Raw genomic sequence first — 21,755 nt, 5'->3', positions numbered from 1 at the left:
AGCTCTTGTTTAAAAATTCTGGAAATATATTTTTCACATAGTAACACATTTTGAATTTAAGCGAAAGCTGGCAACTATTTCTTTTCCCATTAAAGAAAAAGCAGTTTTAGAAGCAGACTTGGTGAACGAATAGTTCTTGAGACAGAAAGAGGAAAAGGTGGCGTGCCACTTGACATTGTTTGCTGCATTAAAAAAAATCTAGGTAGCTTGATTTGTCCCCACCCCACCCCCAATATATTTGTGCATCATGAGAAGGATTTTACTAAATCTCCAACATGCATTAAACATGGGTACCAATAAACTGAAACAAACTGTTCACAATGCCATACTTGTTTTCCATACAAACCTCCGCACACTGCCATTGCAGCCACCCACGTACTGCCTGTTTGACAATTCACTTATGCAGCAAGCATTTTGATGAATCCAAATTAAGCTTTTTTCCCCCTGACATACAGCATAGCCACATATTCTTGGATATGAGTTGTACAGCCTTTAGATGAGTGACACTCTTTGGTTCAATGGCTGCAGGATCCTTCTAACATTTTCCACCCAAAATTGAACCATCTGATCTGGTGTTATCCTTTAAAACAAATATTAAGAGCAAGCATTCAGCAAATCCAGCTAGTGTATGAAAAATAAATAATAAAGTTGACAAATCCTTAGTAAACAAATTAGTTTGTAGGCACATTGTGGGCAATCTCTACAGAATCTTGTTGACTACCTATGAAGGTATATAATTTAATGCTTCTAGATAATTCAGGGGTAAAATACAAATCAATGACACTGCAGTATAAATAATAAATAATACTCCTCTTGAACTGCTGGGTTTATAATTATGTGTAAATGTGAAACTGAAATAAAAAATACGAACAATGAACAGAGACAAAGAACATGTTGAGATTTAATACAGTTTTAGGGAACTGGAGGAAGGGGGAAGACAAGGTTATGAAAACTGAAGCAAAACTGGGCCAATGCAATCCAATGGAAGCTGAATAAAACTCATTTCATTCAGACGTGTTTTCCCTCTTTGAATGTTGATTTTTGAGAAGGTCATATTATGTCTGATTTAATTTGGTTCTGATATGTCAAATGAGAAATAGTTTACCTCAAGAAATCACAAAGACAAAATTAATCACCTTTGTTAGCCCAATAGCACTGAAATTATGATCCAAAAATTAAGAAACCTTAGGGCAGACCCACAGGAAAAAAGTCTAGCTAATGAAGTCCAGCCGATTTCAAAAAGCATCCTCAAAGAAGAGCTGTATCTGCTTCCAATACTACTTGAATTATTTATAGCATCAATAATGGGGGGAGTGGTCTTTCCATTGCTGCAAAGAGATGGAGTCAGTAGGGGCAGATTTTGAAGGACACAATTCTGCAGGATCAAAGAGGAAAATGCATCATGTAAATGGACCTCATGTAATTAAGGATTCTACCCACACATCTTTGAAAAAAAAGGAACTGAATAAATTCTAGCTGAGTTTATTAATGCTGTAGACTAAATACTTTATATAATAAATATGTATGCATCAAACCTTAATCATTCTAAAGGATTGGTATAATTTTCCATCACACAAAGGACAATATACAAATCCTTTTTCAAGACAGCACTTAGCCTTAAAAAGGGGAAATGTTTATTTTTCTTCCTTCTTCATGTAAATGTATTGAAGATTTGATTACTCACAGTGGCTTAAATGGAACTCATTGCACATTTGCAATGTTCAGAGTAAATAGCAGAGTTTTGCATTCTTGGAAACATTGGTTGTCGTTGTGACACATATATGCATATATATATATATATATATATATATATATATATATATATATATATATATATATATATATATATATATATATATATATATATATATATATATATATATATATATATATATATATATATATATATATATAATTTCCATTAATTTGAAAAAATAATCACTTGAGATGAAGCTGAAGTATTTTAAGAGTGCAGATTAAGGGAAAGCAAAGGGTATTTTCAGTTTCAAGTGAATTAGTTTGTTTGAATTAGTTTGTTTTCATTGTTAGCAGGCATAGTACTTAAGTCTGCCTTTGGGACTACATGGCTGATGCCACCCTTCACTTAGAATATTTGTGTTGCCCAATATATTTGAAAAGCAAAGCCTAGGGCAGAGATTTTCTAGCTTTCATCACATTGGAGCACATAGTGCAAGTTATTGATGTTCAAATTGCTGAGATTTCCTAAGAAGACTGCTTGGTTTTCTGCTCTGTTGTCACTGAAGAGCTTAAAGCTCTATTTATTTGTTTTGGTTCTGAATGGCTTTTAATGGATTAAACTTTAGAGCTTTTTCCAATGCTTCAACTGTTGATTAAAGGGTTCTGGCAGGGAGGAAGACTGTCACTTAGAATCCTAACAAAAAAAAATAATCCATGCCTACCCAGTGACTGACTACAACCATTGTGCCTATTTCCATATTACATTTCTAACAGGATCTCCTTTGGACTAATAATGTTCATTATTTTGTTTGATTTCACCTTGAGTCAAAGAGCTAAGGCAAGTGGCCATTGGTTCTATCCATTTAAAAGACTATTATATATTCCACTCCAATCTAATCCATTTTCTTATCTATTGAATATATATAGTTGTGTTAAGTCCTGCTAAAGTGAAACTAACCTTTAGATGATCCTAACTGTTAACAGCAACTGTTTTGGAGAGAAACTTAGAATATTCATATTTGGGCAGGCTTTTTCAAGAGTTGTGATTGGTTAAGGTCCTGTGGACCCAACAGGCAAACAGGGATTTGCCTGTTGTTCCACAGTTCCAGTTTTGAGTCAGTAAATGTGGTTGTAGCTATGCTGGTCTATTCTTGCCTACTGAAACCCACTACACAATACCAATGACCTGCGGTGAGGTTTTTGGCTGGTGAAGCACTATTTAATTCAGAATGGAGGAAGAGGAGGAGAGATTCCTACTCTTTCCCCCAGTGTATCCCTCAGCAGCAGTATGCTTAAAGCCCTCAATGGCAGGTAGGGGTGGGTAGAAATTAGAAAACAATGAAGAATAAACATGTTCCTCCTGGAGCTTGAGGGTGGGAGCAGCCATCCCTGTCTGTTACCAAAGGAACCTCCGGTGGTTAAAAGGGAATAAGCATGGCATTAGCTCAGGAGAAATGACTGGATCTATTATTAGCCCACCTTGGATAATAAAAAGTGCTATTGTCAATTTGCATCCACACTCCAGCAGGTGGGGGGGCAACTTCCAACAAAACGCAGCAACCGGAGAAAAGCAGCGAGGAGTGAGGAAGCTCGTCGGGGAGAGCCATGTGCTATTTTCACCTTAGATTCCTCTCCTCTCCTCTGGCGTGCACCTTTCCTCCTGGGCTCTCTCCCGGCAACCTCACCAGCTGCTTCTTTTGCCATGATGTTTCCTGGCATGGCAAAATACTTTTTTCCCCTTCGCCTTCCAGCCCACCAAGAAGCGCCAGATCTGAGCCGCAGCCACCAATCGATCATTTGCAGCTTGGCCCGGACCATGGGGGAAGGTTCGCTAGGGGAAAGCACTTTCTTTCACCCACAGCAGAGCTCTCCTCTCCCCTGACACCCCACTGACTAACCCACCTATTTGTCGGAAGCTTTGGTAGGCTCGCATTCCTCCCCTCTCCCCAATCTTCCTCCCTTTGCAATTCATGCAAGGTTAACTCAACAGAGAAGACTCAATCCAAATGGCAACTGGCATTGCATTTATTAAAGAAAAAAGAAAAAAGGGAATTTGAAGGAAACGAGGGAGTGTGGGATGGGGGTGGGGGGCATCAGAAATGGAGAAAGAGAGGAGGAAGAGCGGGCACAACGCTGCAGCTTTAAACAGAATGACAGTGTTGAAGCCTCTAAAAAAAGCACCCTCTACTATGAGCCAGGACAACTGCGTGCCTCAACTACCTCGGGATTTTTTAGGCTTTTAACCCTCACTTAACTCTGCTCGACTAATCGTAAAACACCTAAAAAGTCAGACTAGATGAGGCATGCAGTTCTCCTGCCTCATAGTAGAGGGCGCTTTTTAAGAGGCTTTTTTAAACAGGCAGTCATTCATGATGAGGCAGCAGCTAGCTAGCCTCGCCTCAGCACTCTCCTTTTCTCGTTTACATTTTTTTCCTTTTCATGATGACAGTGGTGAGGCTGTGCCTCCCCTGCCTCCCCTGACTGCACATCACTGCACAATACATTTATTTCTGCATCACTTAACTGACCTTAGCAAATCTCAAAACAGCTAAGCAGTATTGTATCTGATTGCTACTTGGGTAGGAGACCAACAGGAAATGTCAGGATGTAGATTATTTGAGGGTATGAAACAACAACCTCAACAAAATACAACAGTAAATCTGTGGTTTATTATTACCCCCCCCCCCCAAAAAAAAACCAACAACCCCAAAATGAATATAGCCATGGAATCATGGAATCAAAGGTGATTCAAGAGAGATTTTATTAATGCAAGTCTATGCCACTGAATTCCATGGAAGAATTCCAGTTAAACCAGACTTTGTTGCTCCAGGCTTTCAAGCCTTTTTTTTTTTTTTTTGGACAGTAGGATGTCTCTAGTCTTGACAAGAAATGTGGGATATTGAATATCTACATACTAATATAGCTCCATTGGTTTGTTTCTTAGTATATAGACACAAGTAAGGTAAGCCACCAATCACACAAGGTTTTTTTTTATTTTGAAGCCACTTTGAAAACTATTTGGTTTAGTTAGGATTGGACAACCATTTGTTCAAAATAATAAAAGGTTTCCTGCTTCAGCAGGGAGGGTTGGACTAGAAGATCTCCAAGGTCCCTTCCAACTCTGTTATTCTGTTAAATCAGATAGAAATAGAATTAAATTCTCTTTCTGTCAAAGAGGACAGGCAGATCTTTAATAGAGTGCTTCCCTTTCACAAAAATTTAAGCAATGTTTGAAAGTTTCCACCCCCAAGCAATGTAGTCCCTTTGTTTCACAAAGTAAGACAGGCCCCTTGTTTCTAAGAGCAAAGCAAAGTGATAGTTCCCAGAGTCAGAAAAATATGCACATACTCAGAAGCCTCTTATTTATTTATTTATTATTTATTTTATTTATTTATTATTTATTTTAAATCCTGGTGCCGTCTGCTAGGCAATGCCAGCGGGCGACACCTAGGAGTAGATCCTTCTCTGTGATGGGCCCAACCCTCTGGAATGACCTCCCCCCAGACATTCGAACTACCACCGACCTCCGTTCCTTCCGGCAAAAGTTAAAGACTCACCTATTTCAATCAGCTGGCCTGGCACTTTCTTAGTTTTACCTCCCGGGGATTTATTCATTTTAATTGGGTTTGGGGTTTTAATAAGCTTTTAATGTATTATATTTATTATTCTATATACAGTCTTACAACCTCCTTCACCTACGTATTTAATTATTTAACTGTTTTATGTATGTATTTTATAACGCATTTTAATGACTGTACACCGCCCCGAGTCCCTTTCGGGAGAGGGGGCGGTCTATAAATATGAATAATAAATAAATAAAGACAAGTTGTGCAGGCCTGAAGAACTGAAACATCATCAGCTCAAGCATCTGGCCCAGAAATAGCAAAAGAGAAACATTATTGGTTCAAAGTGCTTTGATTCTCTCTATATATAGACAACTTCTTTAAAGAGGTTTCATAAGAGACAATAAAGATGGGAGACAGAAAATTCTGCTTGAGATATGTTACCAAATTTCCAACAAGAAAGACATCTCCTCCGTTTTGTCCCCATGTCCTCTATCCAGCAGAGAGAGCTATAAAATCAAGTATTCCTTTCTTTGAGAATCTAACAAGATATTTCTTATTTCTTCCCAAGCAACTTTCTCCACAGGGCAACATTTCTCTAATAAGTGCTAAGTTAATAAGCTCAGCCCTGTGACCTTAATTAGTTGATTAGTCTCCTCCAGGTGGCTTATGCCAACACCCGAAATTGACAATACCTTAATCAGTTACACGTTGAAGATTTTTTCATCCAATCTGGCTCTGCCACATTCCTACCATTGAAAACCAGTCTTCCTGATGTTGGAAAAAGTAATTTAATATATATGTAGGCCTAAGTACATTTATTTATTTATTTATTTGCAGTTTTGTTGCAGAAGTCAAGAATGTAAAACAATTAGTATTTCCTCCCCCTCCCCACTTGTCCGCTTTTCCAATTGTCCACATCTTTTTTTGCCTATTCAGATACCTGGTAACCCTAGCCAACCCTAGTCAATTACCACTATTATATCTATAGAAAATAGTAGGCCTCGTTGGACTTAATCAATCGAAGAGCAACAATCAAACACAACTTCACAGTTAGTCAACAATGCTAAAATCTTGTTTGTATTCTTATGATAAACAACTAGAAACAGTACATTATAACATGACTACCAGATATCAATAGTGGTGTGTAAAATATTTTGAATTTGAAACATTTCAATTGTGGAATAATCCATTTCAGTTTGAAAAAGTTTGAAACAGTTGTTCTGTTAGTCTTGATAAATGTTCCAGGACTATCAGAGATGTCCAAGATGCCATTTCAAGCTAGGAAGACTTCCTGAAAGTTCAAAGCAATATGGAAAGACATCCAATAGATGTAAGCATTATTTTTCACCCAAAATTAATGTCAAGCTTGAAACACTTCCAAATTAAAACCTTTTGTATGTAGTTACATTTAGGCAACTAAAACGAAATGCACAGGTACAGTATACAGTAGGTGGTACCTTGCTCAACAGTAGTAACTGTGAAAGGGATGGAGTCCTGGTGGACAACCATTTAAATAAGAGCCAGCAGTGTGCAACAGCTGCCAAAAATGCCAACACAGTTCTAGGCTGCATAAACAGAGGGATAGAATCAAGATCATGTGAAGTGTTAATATCACTTTATAATGCCTTGGTAAGGCCACACTTGGAATGCTGCATTCAGTTTTGGTCACCATGATGTAGAAAAGATGTGGAGACTCTAGAAAGAGTGCATAGAAGAGCAACAAAGATGATTAGGAGACTGGAGACTAAAACATATGAAGAACAGTTGCAGGAACTAGGTATGTCTAGCTTAAGAGAAAGAAGGACTAGGGGAGACATGGTAGCAGTGTTCCAATATCTCAGGGGTTGCCACCAAGAAGAGGGAGTCAAACTATTTTCCAAGGCACCTGAGGGTAGAACAAGAAGCAATGGGTGGAAATTAATCAAGGAGAGAAGCAACTTAGAACTGAGGAGAAACTTCCTGACAGTTAGAACAATTAATCAGTGGAACAGCTTGCCTCCAGAAGTTGTGAATGCCCCAACACTGGAAGTCTTTAAGAAGAAGTTGGAGAGCCATTTGTCTGAAACAGTATAGGGTTTCCTGCGTAGGCAGGGGGTTGGACTAGAAGACTTCCAAGGTCCCTTCCAACTCTGCTATTGTATTGTATTGTATTGTATTGTATTGTATTGTATTGTATTGTATTGTATAGTTTTTGTTAAGGATTTTATTACAATACAATATAATTATGACAAATTAAACTTATCAAAAAGAACAGAAAAGAAAGAATAAAAAGAAAAAAGTAACAATATAATACAGAAAAAGAAAATAAATATATAAAGAAGTTTAACCTCCCTTACTAAAGTATAAACAAGTTTAGTAACTCTTCACTCTCTCTAAGGCTTTTAAACAGATTATTGTTCATTTCATATCCCATTCCTTATCTATAAACAAATTTATAAAACCTTAGTTTTCAATCCTCGTATCAATAAAATGTTCACGAAGGTTACCAGAACTGTGCAAAAAGAAAAAAGTCTTATTTTAACCTTGAGCAAATAAACCAACTTTATATTTCTTCCTCAATTTGAAACATTTTGTGCAATGCTACCAAATGTACATAATGAAGAATTGCAATTTTATGCAATCCAAATAAGACTGCACATCATTTTATATGCAAATATTTAATAAAATGAATTTTGATAGTTTTGCTTTTCTTCAGCTTTTTCTCCACTCTAATGCAAAAGATTGTTACTACTTTGAAAAGCTGCATCAGAAACTCTGCACATAAAAGGCAGAAAATAAATATACTACATGATCACAATTAATGCTATAATTTATCTAATTTCTAGATTGCCTCTACCAGAAATCTAAGCCCTGCAATTTCATCATTCTAAGTTTGTTATTAAACCAAGGAAGAGACCCACAAAGAGGAATTGCTTAAGAAAATTATCCTGAAAGTCTCCGCAAATTGTCCATACTTCTGAATTGATGAGAAGTGGGCCCAGCTGGAGTAGAATTGCTTGAGAATGTTTGACAGTGTTTCTGCATTCTAGCCAAAACAGCCAGAACAATGTCCTTTGCTATTTTCATAAATATTGTGGGTGAATAAATCTGAAGCCTAATCTATTTTATCTTGTTTATAATGTGAACATTTTGATTAATCAAGCCCATGACAATAGCAATAGCACTTAGACTTATATACCGCTTCAGAGTGCTTTACAGCCCTCTCTAAGCAGTTTACAGAGTCAGTGTATTGCCCCAAACAAGCTGGGTCCTCATTTTACCAACCTGGGACAGATGGAAAGCTTGAGCCTGGTGAGATTCGAACTGCCAAATTGCAGGCAGCTGGCAATCAGCAGAAGTAGCCTGCAGTACTGCATTCTAACCACGACCAGCACGACAAGCTGTACAGGTTAATGAATCTTATCAGAGACAAGATTGCATCTGGGAATATAAAATGTGTATATAGATTTTTACAAAAAAGTAAAAAGTATCAGTAGATAAAATCTAGGTTATTATGGGTTTCTATGAAAGTGATAATCCATACGAAAATGATAGCTACATCTTAGCGAATGGTGATAATGTAAAACCGAAGATGAGTTTTAGATAAGATTATACCACATTTTGAATTAATGTAATCTAGGGAAATGTATTACGAATGGATTGAGACAGAGCAAAAAATTAGTGAGTCATTCAGAGACTCAAAAATGTATAAGAGTGTTTGTTGAATAACTGATTCAACAGTCTGTTTGTTCTGAAAACATGATTTAAGCATACATATATTGCCATGTAAATATCGTAAATTAATTAGTATAAAAGCGTGATTTATTTCAATAAGAATGATGAAAGCTTGACATGAGTTTATATGACCACCCACTTGCCATGTGACTAAGGGCAGTTAACAAAATAAAATAAAATAAAAACAACACATAAACAACCAAAAAATAAGGGTGCCATTATTTCTTCCTAACATTAAAAAAAAAGATAAAGTGAATGCAGAAACTTCAGGGATGATTTAATTTGCTCAGTGTGCCTGGAAAAATATTTGGCAGAATTCTGATGAAAGGGTGGAAGAGGTGGCAACGAGCAAAATTTAAGAAATGTGGTACAGCATCATGCTGGGAGCAATGTGTGCAGACCACATTTTTTCCTCTTCAGCAAGGCCCTGAGTAATATACAAATTATGAGAAAGTGTATTGTTTGCCAGTTGATTTTAGAAAAAAGCATATGATAAACTGAATTGCTTGAATTATGGAACATTTTGCACAATACTGATTGTTGGTTGTTGAAAGTAATAGAAATAATATATGATGGAAGGAAAGCATGCAAAAGAATAAGCTGAATGCTTAGTGAACAATTCAAATTTAAGCAGGGAATAAGGTAAATTTGTGGGCTGTCCTAGTGATAGCTTAATTTATTTTGGGGTAAATTTATGTTTGTGTTGATGCAAGAAGTACACTGACTGAAGTTTGGAATGTGTGTATACTTTATTATAGATAGAAAGCTAGATTCCTGGCAGACAAACTGAATTATTTGAAGCAAATATTAGTCATGCTGCAGTGGAAAGAGTATATTTCTAAAAATCAATATTTCAAAAAAGACAAGGTAGTTATATTTGACAGGAAGAATGAAGCAAACAATTGCAAGTGATACATAAATGTTGAAAAATTAGAACAAGCAGACAAATGTGTGTACCCTTACTGAAGATGGGGAAATGTTGGAAATATTTTAAGATGCAGAAATAATAGTTAAAAAGTACGGTATAGGAATTGATGTTTCAAAGAAGCAAAAATTGAGTAGAAGACCATTACATGGAAATTAATGTTTAGATGAATGCAGTGGGGATGAGTTACTTAAGAATGGTTGTAAAATAGGAAGATTTGGACACAAGAATGAATGAATGAATGAATGAATGAATGAATGAATGAATGAATGAATGAATACTGAATGAATATGAAGTGAATGTGTAAGTAAGCACTACATTAGAAATATGTTGCATTAAGTGAAATCTTCAAAAGATGACACAGAGTTAGCTTCCAATGTTTTGACATGAGTCGAATAATCAAATGACCTGTGTGGATATTTCTCATGTCTCCTTACTTGGCCCTAAACGTCAAACTCCATTCTGCTTCTTCTAGTTCCTTCTCTTTTAACATGTTGCTAAAGTACCTTTGTCAATGAAGGAGAACTAATATTTATTGAAGTCAGTGACAATGGGAGAAAGAACAGAAAAAAAAATCTGACCTTATACCAGAGTCATATTGAAACACTGATGTTGTTGCTGTCCTCAGGAAATTTTGAAGGTTGTGGAAGATGGTAAGTTGTATTGATGGTATCTTCTAGGATAGTTTGTGAGGGCGACAAAGTAAAAATGTTGTGACTAGAAGCTGCAGGAGAGATAGTGACCAAGTTAGGAACAGTGAATTTGGACTTATGGTTGCAATGCTTGTTAAAGAGCTTGTGAGAGCAGCTTGGATAAGACCAAAGAAATGTGAGGAAAAGATGTGAGAAACAGAGGTGAAATCAACTTACCTTTGCTACCAGTTTGCAAATGTGAGTGCATGCGGGACCTTCCACACATGCACAGAGAGTCAAAAACGGGACATCATGATGTTCGGGCAAGTGGGCAGAGACATCTGGGTGAGTGAGTGGAGCCTTCCACCACCAGCGCTACTGATTCTCCCAAACCAGTTGGTACCAGCTGAATTTCACCATTGGTGAGAAACACCTCAAAGAGCAGTAACAGACATACAGAAGCTGCTATAGCAATCAACAGAGATTAACAGAGAAATGGAAGTAAAGAAACAGGAAATGGTAAAGAAATAGTGTGAAACTGACAGAAGAAGGTAGAAGCTTTTCAAAAGAAGAAAGGTCTGCTGATCATGCTTTTTGGGGGATATTAGGGTATGGCAAAGAAGATTCTCCCCACAGTGAAACGTGGAATTCACACATCTCAATCCTGCATGATGTATGTTGAGAGATTCATGGATAATAGCATAAGGTGCTATGGAGTAGGTGATAGAGAACTGTGAAGATATGAGAGTAGAATCTTATAGTGATAATGGGGTTAGTAACCCTTTATGTAAACAATATGCAGGTGCAGGCTGGCCCACCTTTTCAGAAAAAAGCAAACAAAGTTCATTCACTGAAATACTAGGATAAAGGAAAAACAAATAATTTTGAATTGCATAGATACATATATAATTATACTTACATATAAAAGCCAAAGTATTTATTGAAATTGTTACACTTTGATGTTTTTTTTAATAAAACTTATTAATCAGAAGTAAAAAACAACGCTTGTTCCTTAAATGTTGATTTATCAATATTGTCATTAATTCTGATAAATCTTTACTCCTTTTACTTTGAAGGTAAAATTGTTTCAAGATTTTAGACCAAGGCATTTTTAGATCCACACCATAGAAAATCTGATTAGATTGAGAGTTCTTTGTGTCAATTCTGTCGCAAGGGCTTGTGAAATTCCCAGGCTGTTCCAAGGTAAACATAATGTTCAGGCAAATATACTGGATTTTTTAATTTCACTTGAGAGGTGTGGGCTGGAATAATTTGTGGTTGACAGTTTAAAGAGGGTCTATCGAATGAATGGCAAGATGAACTGGTTCGGGAAGGTATGGCAGGCACCTTAGAGGACTTGATTGAATGCTGTATTACTATAAATAGACTAGAAGAATTGAGGCAGATGTCTGAGAAGGAGATTACTCTCTTTCAACACAGTTCTAGATACTAATGAAAAGTGTAAAGAAAAAAAACTAAAAGTAGAAAGCTAAATTCTTGGAAATCCTTACAGGTAAGGGTGAAGGTTTGTTTTCTGAGCTTGTGGATTGGTTTCTGAATGTTTCATTACCAGGCTAGGTAACATCTTCAGCGAGTTTAGGGGAACCTTCAACCCACTAGTGGGTTTCCAATTTTTTTTACTACTGGTTCGCTCGTGTGCGCAGGATGCTTCTGATCCTGGCGGGTGGGAGGAGTTTCCTGCCACCGCTACTACCAGTTCACATGATCTGGGCCGAATCAGGAGCAACCCACCTCTGCTTCATCCTCATCCTACACCCAAGCTACAGATATTTGCCACTATTGCAAACCTCATGAATTTCATTTTTTTTTTTTAAATAAAAGGATGATCAGTATGGTCCTTGGAGGTCTCTGAGCTTGGTTGTTTTCTTGCAGACATTTCATTACCAACTAGGTAACAACCAAGAGAATAATCAAATTCAGAGACCCCAAAAGATTCTACAGTTCAACTCTGAGCTATAAATATTCTCTTCTAAAGGGAAGATCAGCCTAAACTTCAGATTCTTCTCTATTGACTTCTTTATTAAATCAGAATCTTAAAATTATTTACTGCTCTATTAAGTTATGAGGCTCAGCCACACTGTCACTTCCTTTGTTGACCAGGTTGTGTTTATATCATGGGAATCCATAATAGAGAATTGTGTTAAATATTTTGTGTTGTAGAATAAACCTCTCGCTATCTTCACTTTGGAAGTTACAAAGAGTTGGAAACAATACAACATTAAGATGTTTTATTGCTACTTCATAAATTAGGTTTGTGAAGAAAATTTCTTCATGTCTTAAATCAGCTTTATTCCACTGTCCCTATCTGTCAAGGATCAAAGCAAGGGTGCCCATTGTCTTCTTTTTTGTTCACATTTTCTACTGAACATTCAGCATCTAAGCTGAGACTAAATCACAGTTTGAAGGGACTGTAGGAACGACATTTACCTAATCTTTATGCAGATGATCTGGTGGTTGTATCTGAGAACCCTAAGGATTATTAACCAGTATATATAGAATTATTCATCATTTAGAATTATTTCAAAATATGGCAGGCTTAAATGTAAATATGCATAAATTGGAGGTCTTGTGCAATGTTTGAAAATATATTGGATGTGAGCAGGTAATAGAACTGGGGGGGGGGAGCTTAGTCTCCTAGGGAGAATTGCTGCTGTTAAACTGAAAATTATGCCAAGAATTTTATATCTGTTATACTGTAAATTATAACTTAGTAGAGAAGAAAAAATTATGTGCTGACAAAAAAAATATATCAATAAGTTTAGTTCCCTTGGGAAAAAATGTAGAATGCCAGTGAAACTGATAGCAAGGTCAGAAGCATGGTGGGTGGGGAATTCCTTGTGTAGAATCTTACCTCAATGCCTTTTAATTAAAGTATTTTATAAAATGCATTAGTATATGGCAAAGCACAATGTGTCATGGAGAAAAATAAAATGTGAAAATGTGTCATAGAGAAAGTAACAAGCAAAATGGAGGATGCCTCTCTGTCTTTTGGATATGACCAGGGTCAAACTAAGTTCTCTTTCCTTAATCCTTTCATATCCAGATAAAGCCTTCTAAAATCTCATCCAAATCAAAGAATTGAAGCTTCACTTACCTGCTCACAATTCAGGAGGGCAGTCCTGATAATGGAATTGGAACAAGGTAACAAAGTGAGTATCCCAACATTCTGTCCTTACTCAGTCACAATCCAATATTTTGTCATCTTTCCCAGCTCCTGAAAGAATAGTTTTGCCTGACAACAAAAATAAACCCAGGTACACAAATCTGCCTGACTTCCTCAAAAAATATAGCCCCAAAATCAGATCCTTAAGATTGCCCATCCTTCAGTTGTATATTATATTGCATTGGTTTTTTTCCCTCTAAATATGCTTTAATGTGATTTCATATGCTTTCATATATTTTAATATGGTATTTTGGTTTGGGGCTGTGTTTTAATTGTTGTAAGCTACCCAGAGTTTTGCATTTGAGATGGGAGGCTTTATAAATTGAATGGATGAAAAAATACAGTTTGCCTTTCCATTGTTCAAGATTCTTTTTTCTTTTAAAATTGGGTCCAACAATCAATAGTTGTGGTGGTGCAGTGGTTAGAATGCAGTACTGCAGGCTACTTCTTCTGACCGCCAACTGCCTGCAATTTAGCAGATCGAATCTCACCAGGCTGAAGGTGGACTCAGCTTTTCAACCTTCCGAGGTGGGTAAAATGAGGACCCAGATTGTTGGGGGAAATATGCTGACTCTGTAAATCGCTTAGAGAGGGCTGTAAAACACTATGCAGTGGTACATAAGTCTAAGTGCTGTTGCTATAACTATTTAATAAATAGTTACCTGTCCTTTTTCACAGACTGGAGGCTCACTCCTAGCACCAGCAAAACAGTAGCTAGATGCTTGCAACTTAACAACAAATTAGAACAATAAGCCCCAAAGAGCTACTTAAACAATAACTTACTCCCTTATGATCCCATTCCAAAGAACCACATTTTCCCATCTATAAGATGCCCCCAAGTATAAGACGGCCCCATGTTTCATGTACTTTCTTGTAGTAAGCATAATACAAACCATCACTGTGCAAAAGCCATCTTGTTAGTAATACAATAAGAACAGGAAATGTATCACAAGAACAATAGAAATGAAAGCCAGAGTAGCAATGTGATACAGGAAACAACTACAAAAGAGAGGAATTATAGAGCTACATATAAATAGAGGCTCATCCTGCAAGTGCAGCCTTCTCCTCAAGCATCCTGTGTATAAGATGCTCCTCCATTTTGAAGTAAATATTTTAAAGAAAAAGTAGCATCTTATGCACGGAAAAATACAGTACCTTGTAGGACCAGATTCTCCCATACAAGATATACCTGGAGAATACAGTGCAAAAATCAATACTGGGACCAACATATTCCAGAAATTATGTGGAACTAAATGGGGTGCCACTTTCAGGTCATCAGCAAGGACATGTGAGTAGCACTACCATAAACCACCATCATCACCATCACCAGTTCACATGAATCACATTGGCTACTTAACATTTTGAGCACTTAAGTGCCTTTGCGTCCTCATAATTAAGAGAAGGTGAAATTTGATATTTTGTTGAAGGGGACTGGTCATTTTTCTGTCACTGAAGCAATTACACCTTGAAAAAGAAAATCAATAAACTCTGAATTAGAAAAACAAAGAAGGTCTTCCAGGTAATTATATTGTCCTTTATACTAAGGGCAATTAATGGACAATGGAGATTTCTATTATTATACTTGTACAACTCAACCAACAAAATCTCAGAATTAAAGCAAGAAAATTTTGTTGTGTTGTATTGCATTGCATTGCATTTTTTTCTATTCTAGTCTATTCTAGTCTATTGCACTACACTGCACTGCACTGCATTGTATTGTATTGTTATTATACTAGCATTTACATTACATTACATTTCTCTTGTACAATATAAGCTAAGAGTAAGGGAGCAATGTGATGTTTACATATCTGGGAATAAATTCCATTAAATTCTTTAGAATATACTTCTGTGTAGACACATAATTGTGTGTACTATTATAAGATAGTATAACTAAAACTCATCATATTTCCCCTACACAGCCACAGATCTACAGCCCAACATATATAAACGGAATGCTGTAGACATTTTTTCACTATGGTGTGCATCTTTTAGTTACGTCAACCATCATTGTATCTAGAATATACTTTCTAAACTAAGCATGCTCTTCCTTCCTCCAGGCCCTGGTTTATTTCTGATTAATTAAACATAAAATTATTTCTGGGTGCTTTACCCAATACAATAAAAAACCCTCAAGAGAAAATAATAGAAATGTAAAACTAAAACAAGAGTGCTTAAAACAATGAACCACAAATGGATTCAGTATCTTTCTGTGAGTGAATAAAACTAATAGAAGTGGATTAAAATGCAATTATACTCTGAATAATTTTATTCCCTTTATGGATTTCTGCAGTTATACTTTGCAATTCTAGACCATTGGGTTGCAAAAATGGTAAATAAAATATAAGGCAGGGTCATCCATCCAGTGGAGCTACCATTTCCCCACTGGGATAGTTTTTTCTCCTATGAATCTTCCCTGCAGATTAAAAAAAAAATTATCCCATTTCTGATGCATCTTCAGCAGTCCTCCATGGGAATTCAGGCATATGTTCCCTTGTAAATGTATCAAGAATATCTATTAACAAAAATAAAGAAGTAATTTTGTTCCAAGATCCACTATGTCAAAAATTAAGTTTAAAATGGTCCCATTATATCTTTTTTTCTTCTTCCAACCTAAGAAATGAAATCATAATTATATTTTAAAAAGTTAAATAAATCACTTTTTCTGAAAGATAACAAAGTTAACATGGTTTCTTTATTCACATTCGTTGCTGCTATAGTTATGGCACTCAATATTTCTTCTAGATTTCTACTGGAAACAACTTTTTTCCAGATTTCAGAATTTGTTTTGGGACCCTGAAGTCCTAAAGAGCATATATTGCTGCTTATAAAAATCTAAAGTTCTGTAGTATTTTATCTTATTTTTATATCTATTTCAGTCAGTAAAAAGTAATACTTTTAAATTTTTGCTCTTTTCCAGAATGCTATAAAAACACAAATGATGGTAGCCTTCATATAGTTTTGTTTCATACACTTTTATTAATAATTCAATTTTTTTGATACCAGTTCTGTGGGCATGGCTTGGTGGGCGTGGCAGGGGAAGGATACTGTAAAATTTCCATTCCCTCCACACTCCAGGGGAAGGTTACTGCAAAATCCCCTTTCCCTCATGACCAGCTGGGACTCGGGAGGCAGAGAATAAATGGGGGCAGGGGCAGTCAGAAGTGGTATTTACCGATTCTCCAAACTACTCAATATTTCCACTATTGGTTCTCCAGAACCGGTCAGAACTTGCTGAATATCACCAGTGCTGTATATGCCATTTAGAGAGAATCATAGCGTATAAACTGAAATATAAAAATATATAATTACAATGACCATATTTTCTAAAGGGCACACCTGAAAAAGCAGCAAATCTGAAAGAGGGACAAAATATTTTGTTTGTTTCCAGCTGGGGAGGAATTTTTACTGTTTTAAAAGAGACTGCCTATAAAAAACTTAAAGTTAATTTAAATTTGAGAACAGAAGAAATAAGCGGCGGAATTAAGCTTTGAATGGTTTTGGACAGTGGGTTATCTTACTTTTAAAATGTTATTTTCATGGATGGAATTTATGCAAGCCTTTTAAACCGAATGGATAAGGTTTTCTTCTTCTTCTTTTATTATTATTTTTGGAACCTATGGACTAAAATTCTCCTTCTTCATTACTGCGTGTGTTTTTCCCTTTTTCTTCTCTATTTCATTCAAGAATTTGACTTTTTTTAAAAAAACTTGGAATTAAAAAAAATACAAAAAGCAACAAAGAACATTGTAACAACAGCGGGTAAGACGAAGCGGCTACTCGGAGGCTGGAGGTTTGTACTGGAAACAAAACACTTTTACTTTCCTCATTGATTATTCTGGCTTGGCACTTCAAGGTCTCACTGTTTTGTCTATAGAGAATGATAAGAAGAAAAGCATACAGTGTTCCTTTGAAATATATCTTTAACCAGAGAAAAGTGAAAATAAGACCTTATTGTGAATTTATGCTTAATCTTGTAAAAACCTTCCAAGCCAGAGCAGCAGTGTTTGTCAGCTGGAGATAATGGCACAATCTCAACAGCAGAAAGAAACTTTAAGCTTGCAAAATATATTGTTAGAAATTCAGAAATTATCAAACACATTTGAGAGGACAGAGAAGAAGTTGGAAAATCTAGAGCATCTAACAGTAAAATATGGTGAAGAAGTTGAAGATGTTTATCAAGTGGAAAAAGTGGAGGTTAGAGTCCTAAAAACCGAAGAGAAAATGACTACAAAGAAATTAAATCTGCTGATATCTATGGTGATTGGTTTCTGTCTGGAAATGGAAAGAGTGGAATACAGAAAGAGGAAATAAATGGAGGGGAACTCTATCCCAGATGGCAAGACACAGAAGAAGAAAAAACAAAAGAATTTATGGATTTAAAGAGAGAAATTTTGTTAGCAACATTGTTGAAAACACCACTGACAATTAAAGATAAGCTGATTAAGGAAACAGAAGAAGGGCATAGAAATTACATGAGAGACTTAATAAGCAATGAGTTGCAAAGAGGAGTCCATACAAATTTGATTAAAGAGATGATTAGAGGACTGATACCACAAATGGCAGAAGACATGAGATTGTTTTGCTACTGAAAAGATATAGGTTGATAGATGAAAGGGTATAATCTAAAACTAGTTAAAGGTTAGTGAAATTTAGTGACAATAGATATAGTTAAATAAATAATTGATAATTGTAATAATGTATACATATGTATTGCTATGATAAGTAATAATTGGATATGAATATTGAATGGTACCTATGAAAGGAAGATTAGAATTTTTGGGGGGTTATATATAAAGGTTAGAAATTTTTGTTACTAAATATTATGGATGTTTAACTAGAATAGGCCATAAGGATTCAGTATTATTGGAGGATTTTAGAAATAGTAAATGAAATGCCACTATGTGGTTATGTTTTAAATCTTGATATATTTTATGATGAAGGACATTTAAACAATTATAGTCAAATGAAAATGGAGGTATGATGATGGTAATATGTATAAATATATCTGAATTAAAATACTTGAATTAATATGAATTATGGTTGATGACTGTGGAAGAGATGCACGAAAGTCTTTTGTAACCAACTGATACACTTTCTACAGTATGTAAAGAAGCAGGATTCTTTGTGTTGTGTCTGTTTTGAAATAAATACACACACACACACACACACACACAAAAGGGACACCATATTAACAGTATTAAAACCTTAAATGCTAAAAACAAAAACCTGGCACCAAGTTAAACATCCAAGATGTAATCACTTCATTCTATTCAAATGCTTGGGGGAGAAGACCAAGCTTTTATTTTTCTAAAAAAAAAGTTTATTATTATAATTTTACAAAGGAAAGTTCAAGAGCAAAACCAAGAAAAACTTTACAAAAAAAAAACACCTATTCCAGTTGAAAAAACTGAAATCAAACAGTATATGTAAATTTATTTTAAAAACACAATTCAATTTCTATGTTTTTCATGGGAAATGTGAAAGTGCGTTAAGTGGTGCCATTTGTACGGCGAAAATTAAACGTCTAAAATAAAAGACAAAAATGAGCTTTCGGGGGAAAAAATCTAAAGGGCAGACTTCTAAAATAAAGGACATATGGTCATTGTATACATAATGAGAAAAGTTTAAATCAGAAATCCTCTCCCATTTGATTGTGTGTGTGTGCATTTGTACAGTACATATGTGCTTTTGTGTGTGTAAGTAGTACAGTATATATAGTAAAAGCTAAAGTTTCCCCTTGCACATATGTGCTAGTCGTTCGCAACTCTAGGGGCAGTACTCATCTCTGTTTCAAAGCTGAAGAGCAAGTTCTTTCCGAAGATCTCTCTATGGTCATGTGGCCAGCATGACTAAATGCCAAAGGCACACGGAATGCTTTTCCCTTCCCACCAAAGGTGGTTCCTGTTTTTCTACTTGCATTTTTTTTCGAACTGCTAGATTGGCAGAAGCTGGGACAAGTAATGGGAGCTCACCCCATTACGCGGCGCTAGGGATTCAAATCACTGAACTGCCGACCTTTCTGATCAACAAGCTCAGTGTCTTAGCCACAGAGCTACCACGTCCCTATATATAGTATACTTTATCCAGAATTTAAGCTACATTCCATGCATATTTTTAGAAATCAGAGAGTTAGAATGAATAGCTTTAAAGCAGCTTGGTATGGAAAGGGATCTTTTAATTGTCCTATGTTCTGATGAACCAGGTGGATAGGGAGGATATGTCACAAATTAATTAATAGACATTATCTTAGTAAAGTTTATATCATAAAATAAGTAAAGATGATGGCTACAATTACGTAAAACCCCTATTTCCTAGGCAAACTGGTTATCTAAATTATATCTATGGATTTCCCCCCTTCCCCATATTTTATATACTTTATTTAAAACAATGTATATTTTCAGAAGAGATCATTAATATCAATAAATGAAGAAAATTGATGAAGCTATAAATAGGTTTTGGCTCCCCTCCCCAAGCCCAGAGATAGGTAAAATTAGCATCCGGAGTTTTGTTTAAGATGGATGGCCGGATAAATGTTTTAAATAAAAACAATTAATAAGTATTAATTAAAGTTAAAGCATTCCAAGTAAAGTAAATTGGGTTGTTTTTATGATATAAAGTTTATGCAAGTTATAGCCAGGGCTTCCTGATGTAGCACCAATCAAAGCCTTGAGTCACTTCATATTTAGGCATACAAAACGATACAGCCCAAATTGGTGCAGGAAGTAATTATAATTTTGTTTGTGTTTTAGGTTTATCTTATTTTTTTGGAGAAAAATATCGGAGAAAGTATGAGAAATGAGATACACACATTCCTTCCTAATTAGTGAAAGAACACTTTCTTCACTGAACCCTGTTATATCTTAAGAGTAGTTTGCTTATACGCTTCTCATTAAAAGTATTTCATGCAGAAACACAGTAACCACATAACGAACTGATTTTGCTACTGAACCTTTGCCCATCATTCAGTTGCAAAATCAATCAATTTGGTTTAAGAAATTCATCAAGTACATGTTCCAAAGAACATGTGCCAATCCTGAGCTCATAAACAATATCATGAGATATAATTTGGAAAATCAACACTGAACCGGGTGTCACCCAAGGTCAACAAGAACCACACTTGGAGTTTTGGGGCATTTGTTCACATTTAGACTACAGGACTCAGGACTGTTGGTTCAGCATCCAGGGCCAACAGCTGCAACACTACTGGAAGGAAAGGTGTTGTAAACATACAAAGATTGAAAACAAACAAATAATGATCTTTCATCACAAGTCCAAAAAGAACAGGATATCTGAAAAGGATGCATCAGTTCCAAAAATAACAACATCCAGAATCAAAAATAGCAGAACAGCATCTAGCAGAACAATATTGATTTCTAGTATGGAATAACATATTCACAGAAGCAGAATTAGAAGAACTCAAAGGTCTACCCAGGACAAAGAAATTGAAGCCTTGCCACAAGTAGTTCAGGAACAAGAAGGGGGGAAAAAACCGAGCAAAACAGCCCATCACCAAATTGGAAGATCAGGCTGGGAAATAAGATCAGTATGCAAGAAAGCTACAGCAGATGAAAGAAAGGGGCACTCCAGATGTTTTGTGGTCTCCCGCTGAAGCCACAATGATTCTGTCTTTACCACAGTTCTACTCCTATTTGCATTTCTTTATATTTTGTGATTTCTTCCAGATGTTTCTCTTCTACTCTGCTGTTGCCAGCAGTGTCCACTCTCCAGACATTTTGATCGACAATGGTTAGCTTTAAGGAGTCATGCAGCAGGTGCTTGTTTGTTTGAATTCTAAAGTCTCAGAACACTTTAACTTCTTTTCCATTTGGTCGTCCACTAGTTCCACTTTACTGATTTTCCTTGTTTTCAGCTTATATTTTTTTGGTCTTCTTCAGCTTCTTTTCCCATGCACAACCCCCCTGCGCTCCCCCCACTTTTGGCACGCAATGGGGAAAAGGTTAGCCATCACTGTGATATATGATATATGATGATATGATATGATGATATAATATATACTACAGAATCTCTCCCCCTCC

Source organism: Natrix helvetica (assembly GCF_964273705.1).
Source record: "Natrix helvetica genome assembly, chromosome: 1".
NCBI classification, from domain to species: domain Eukaryota; kingdom Metazoa; phylum Chordata; class Lepidosauria; order Squamata; family Natricidae; genus Natrix; species Natrix helvetica.
Note: the sequence above shows the minus strand (reverse complement) of the source record.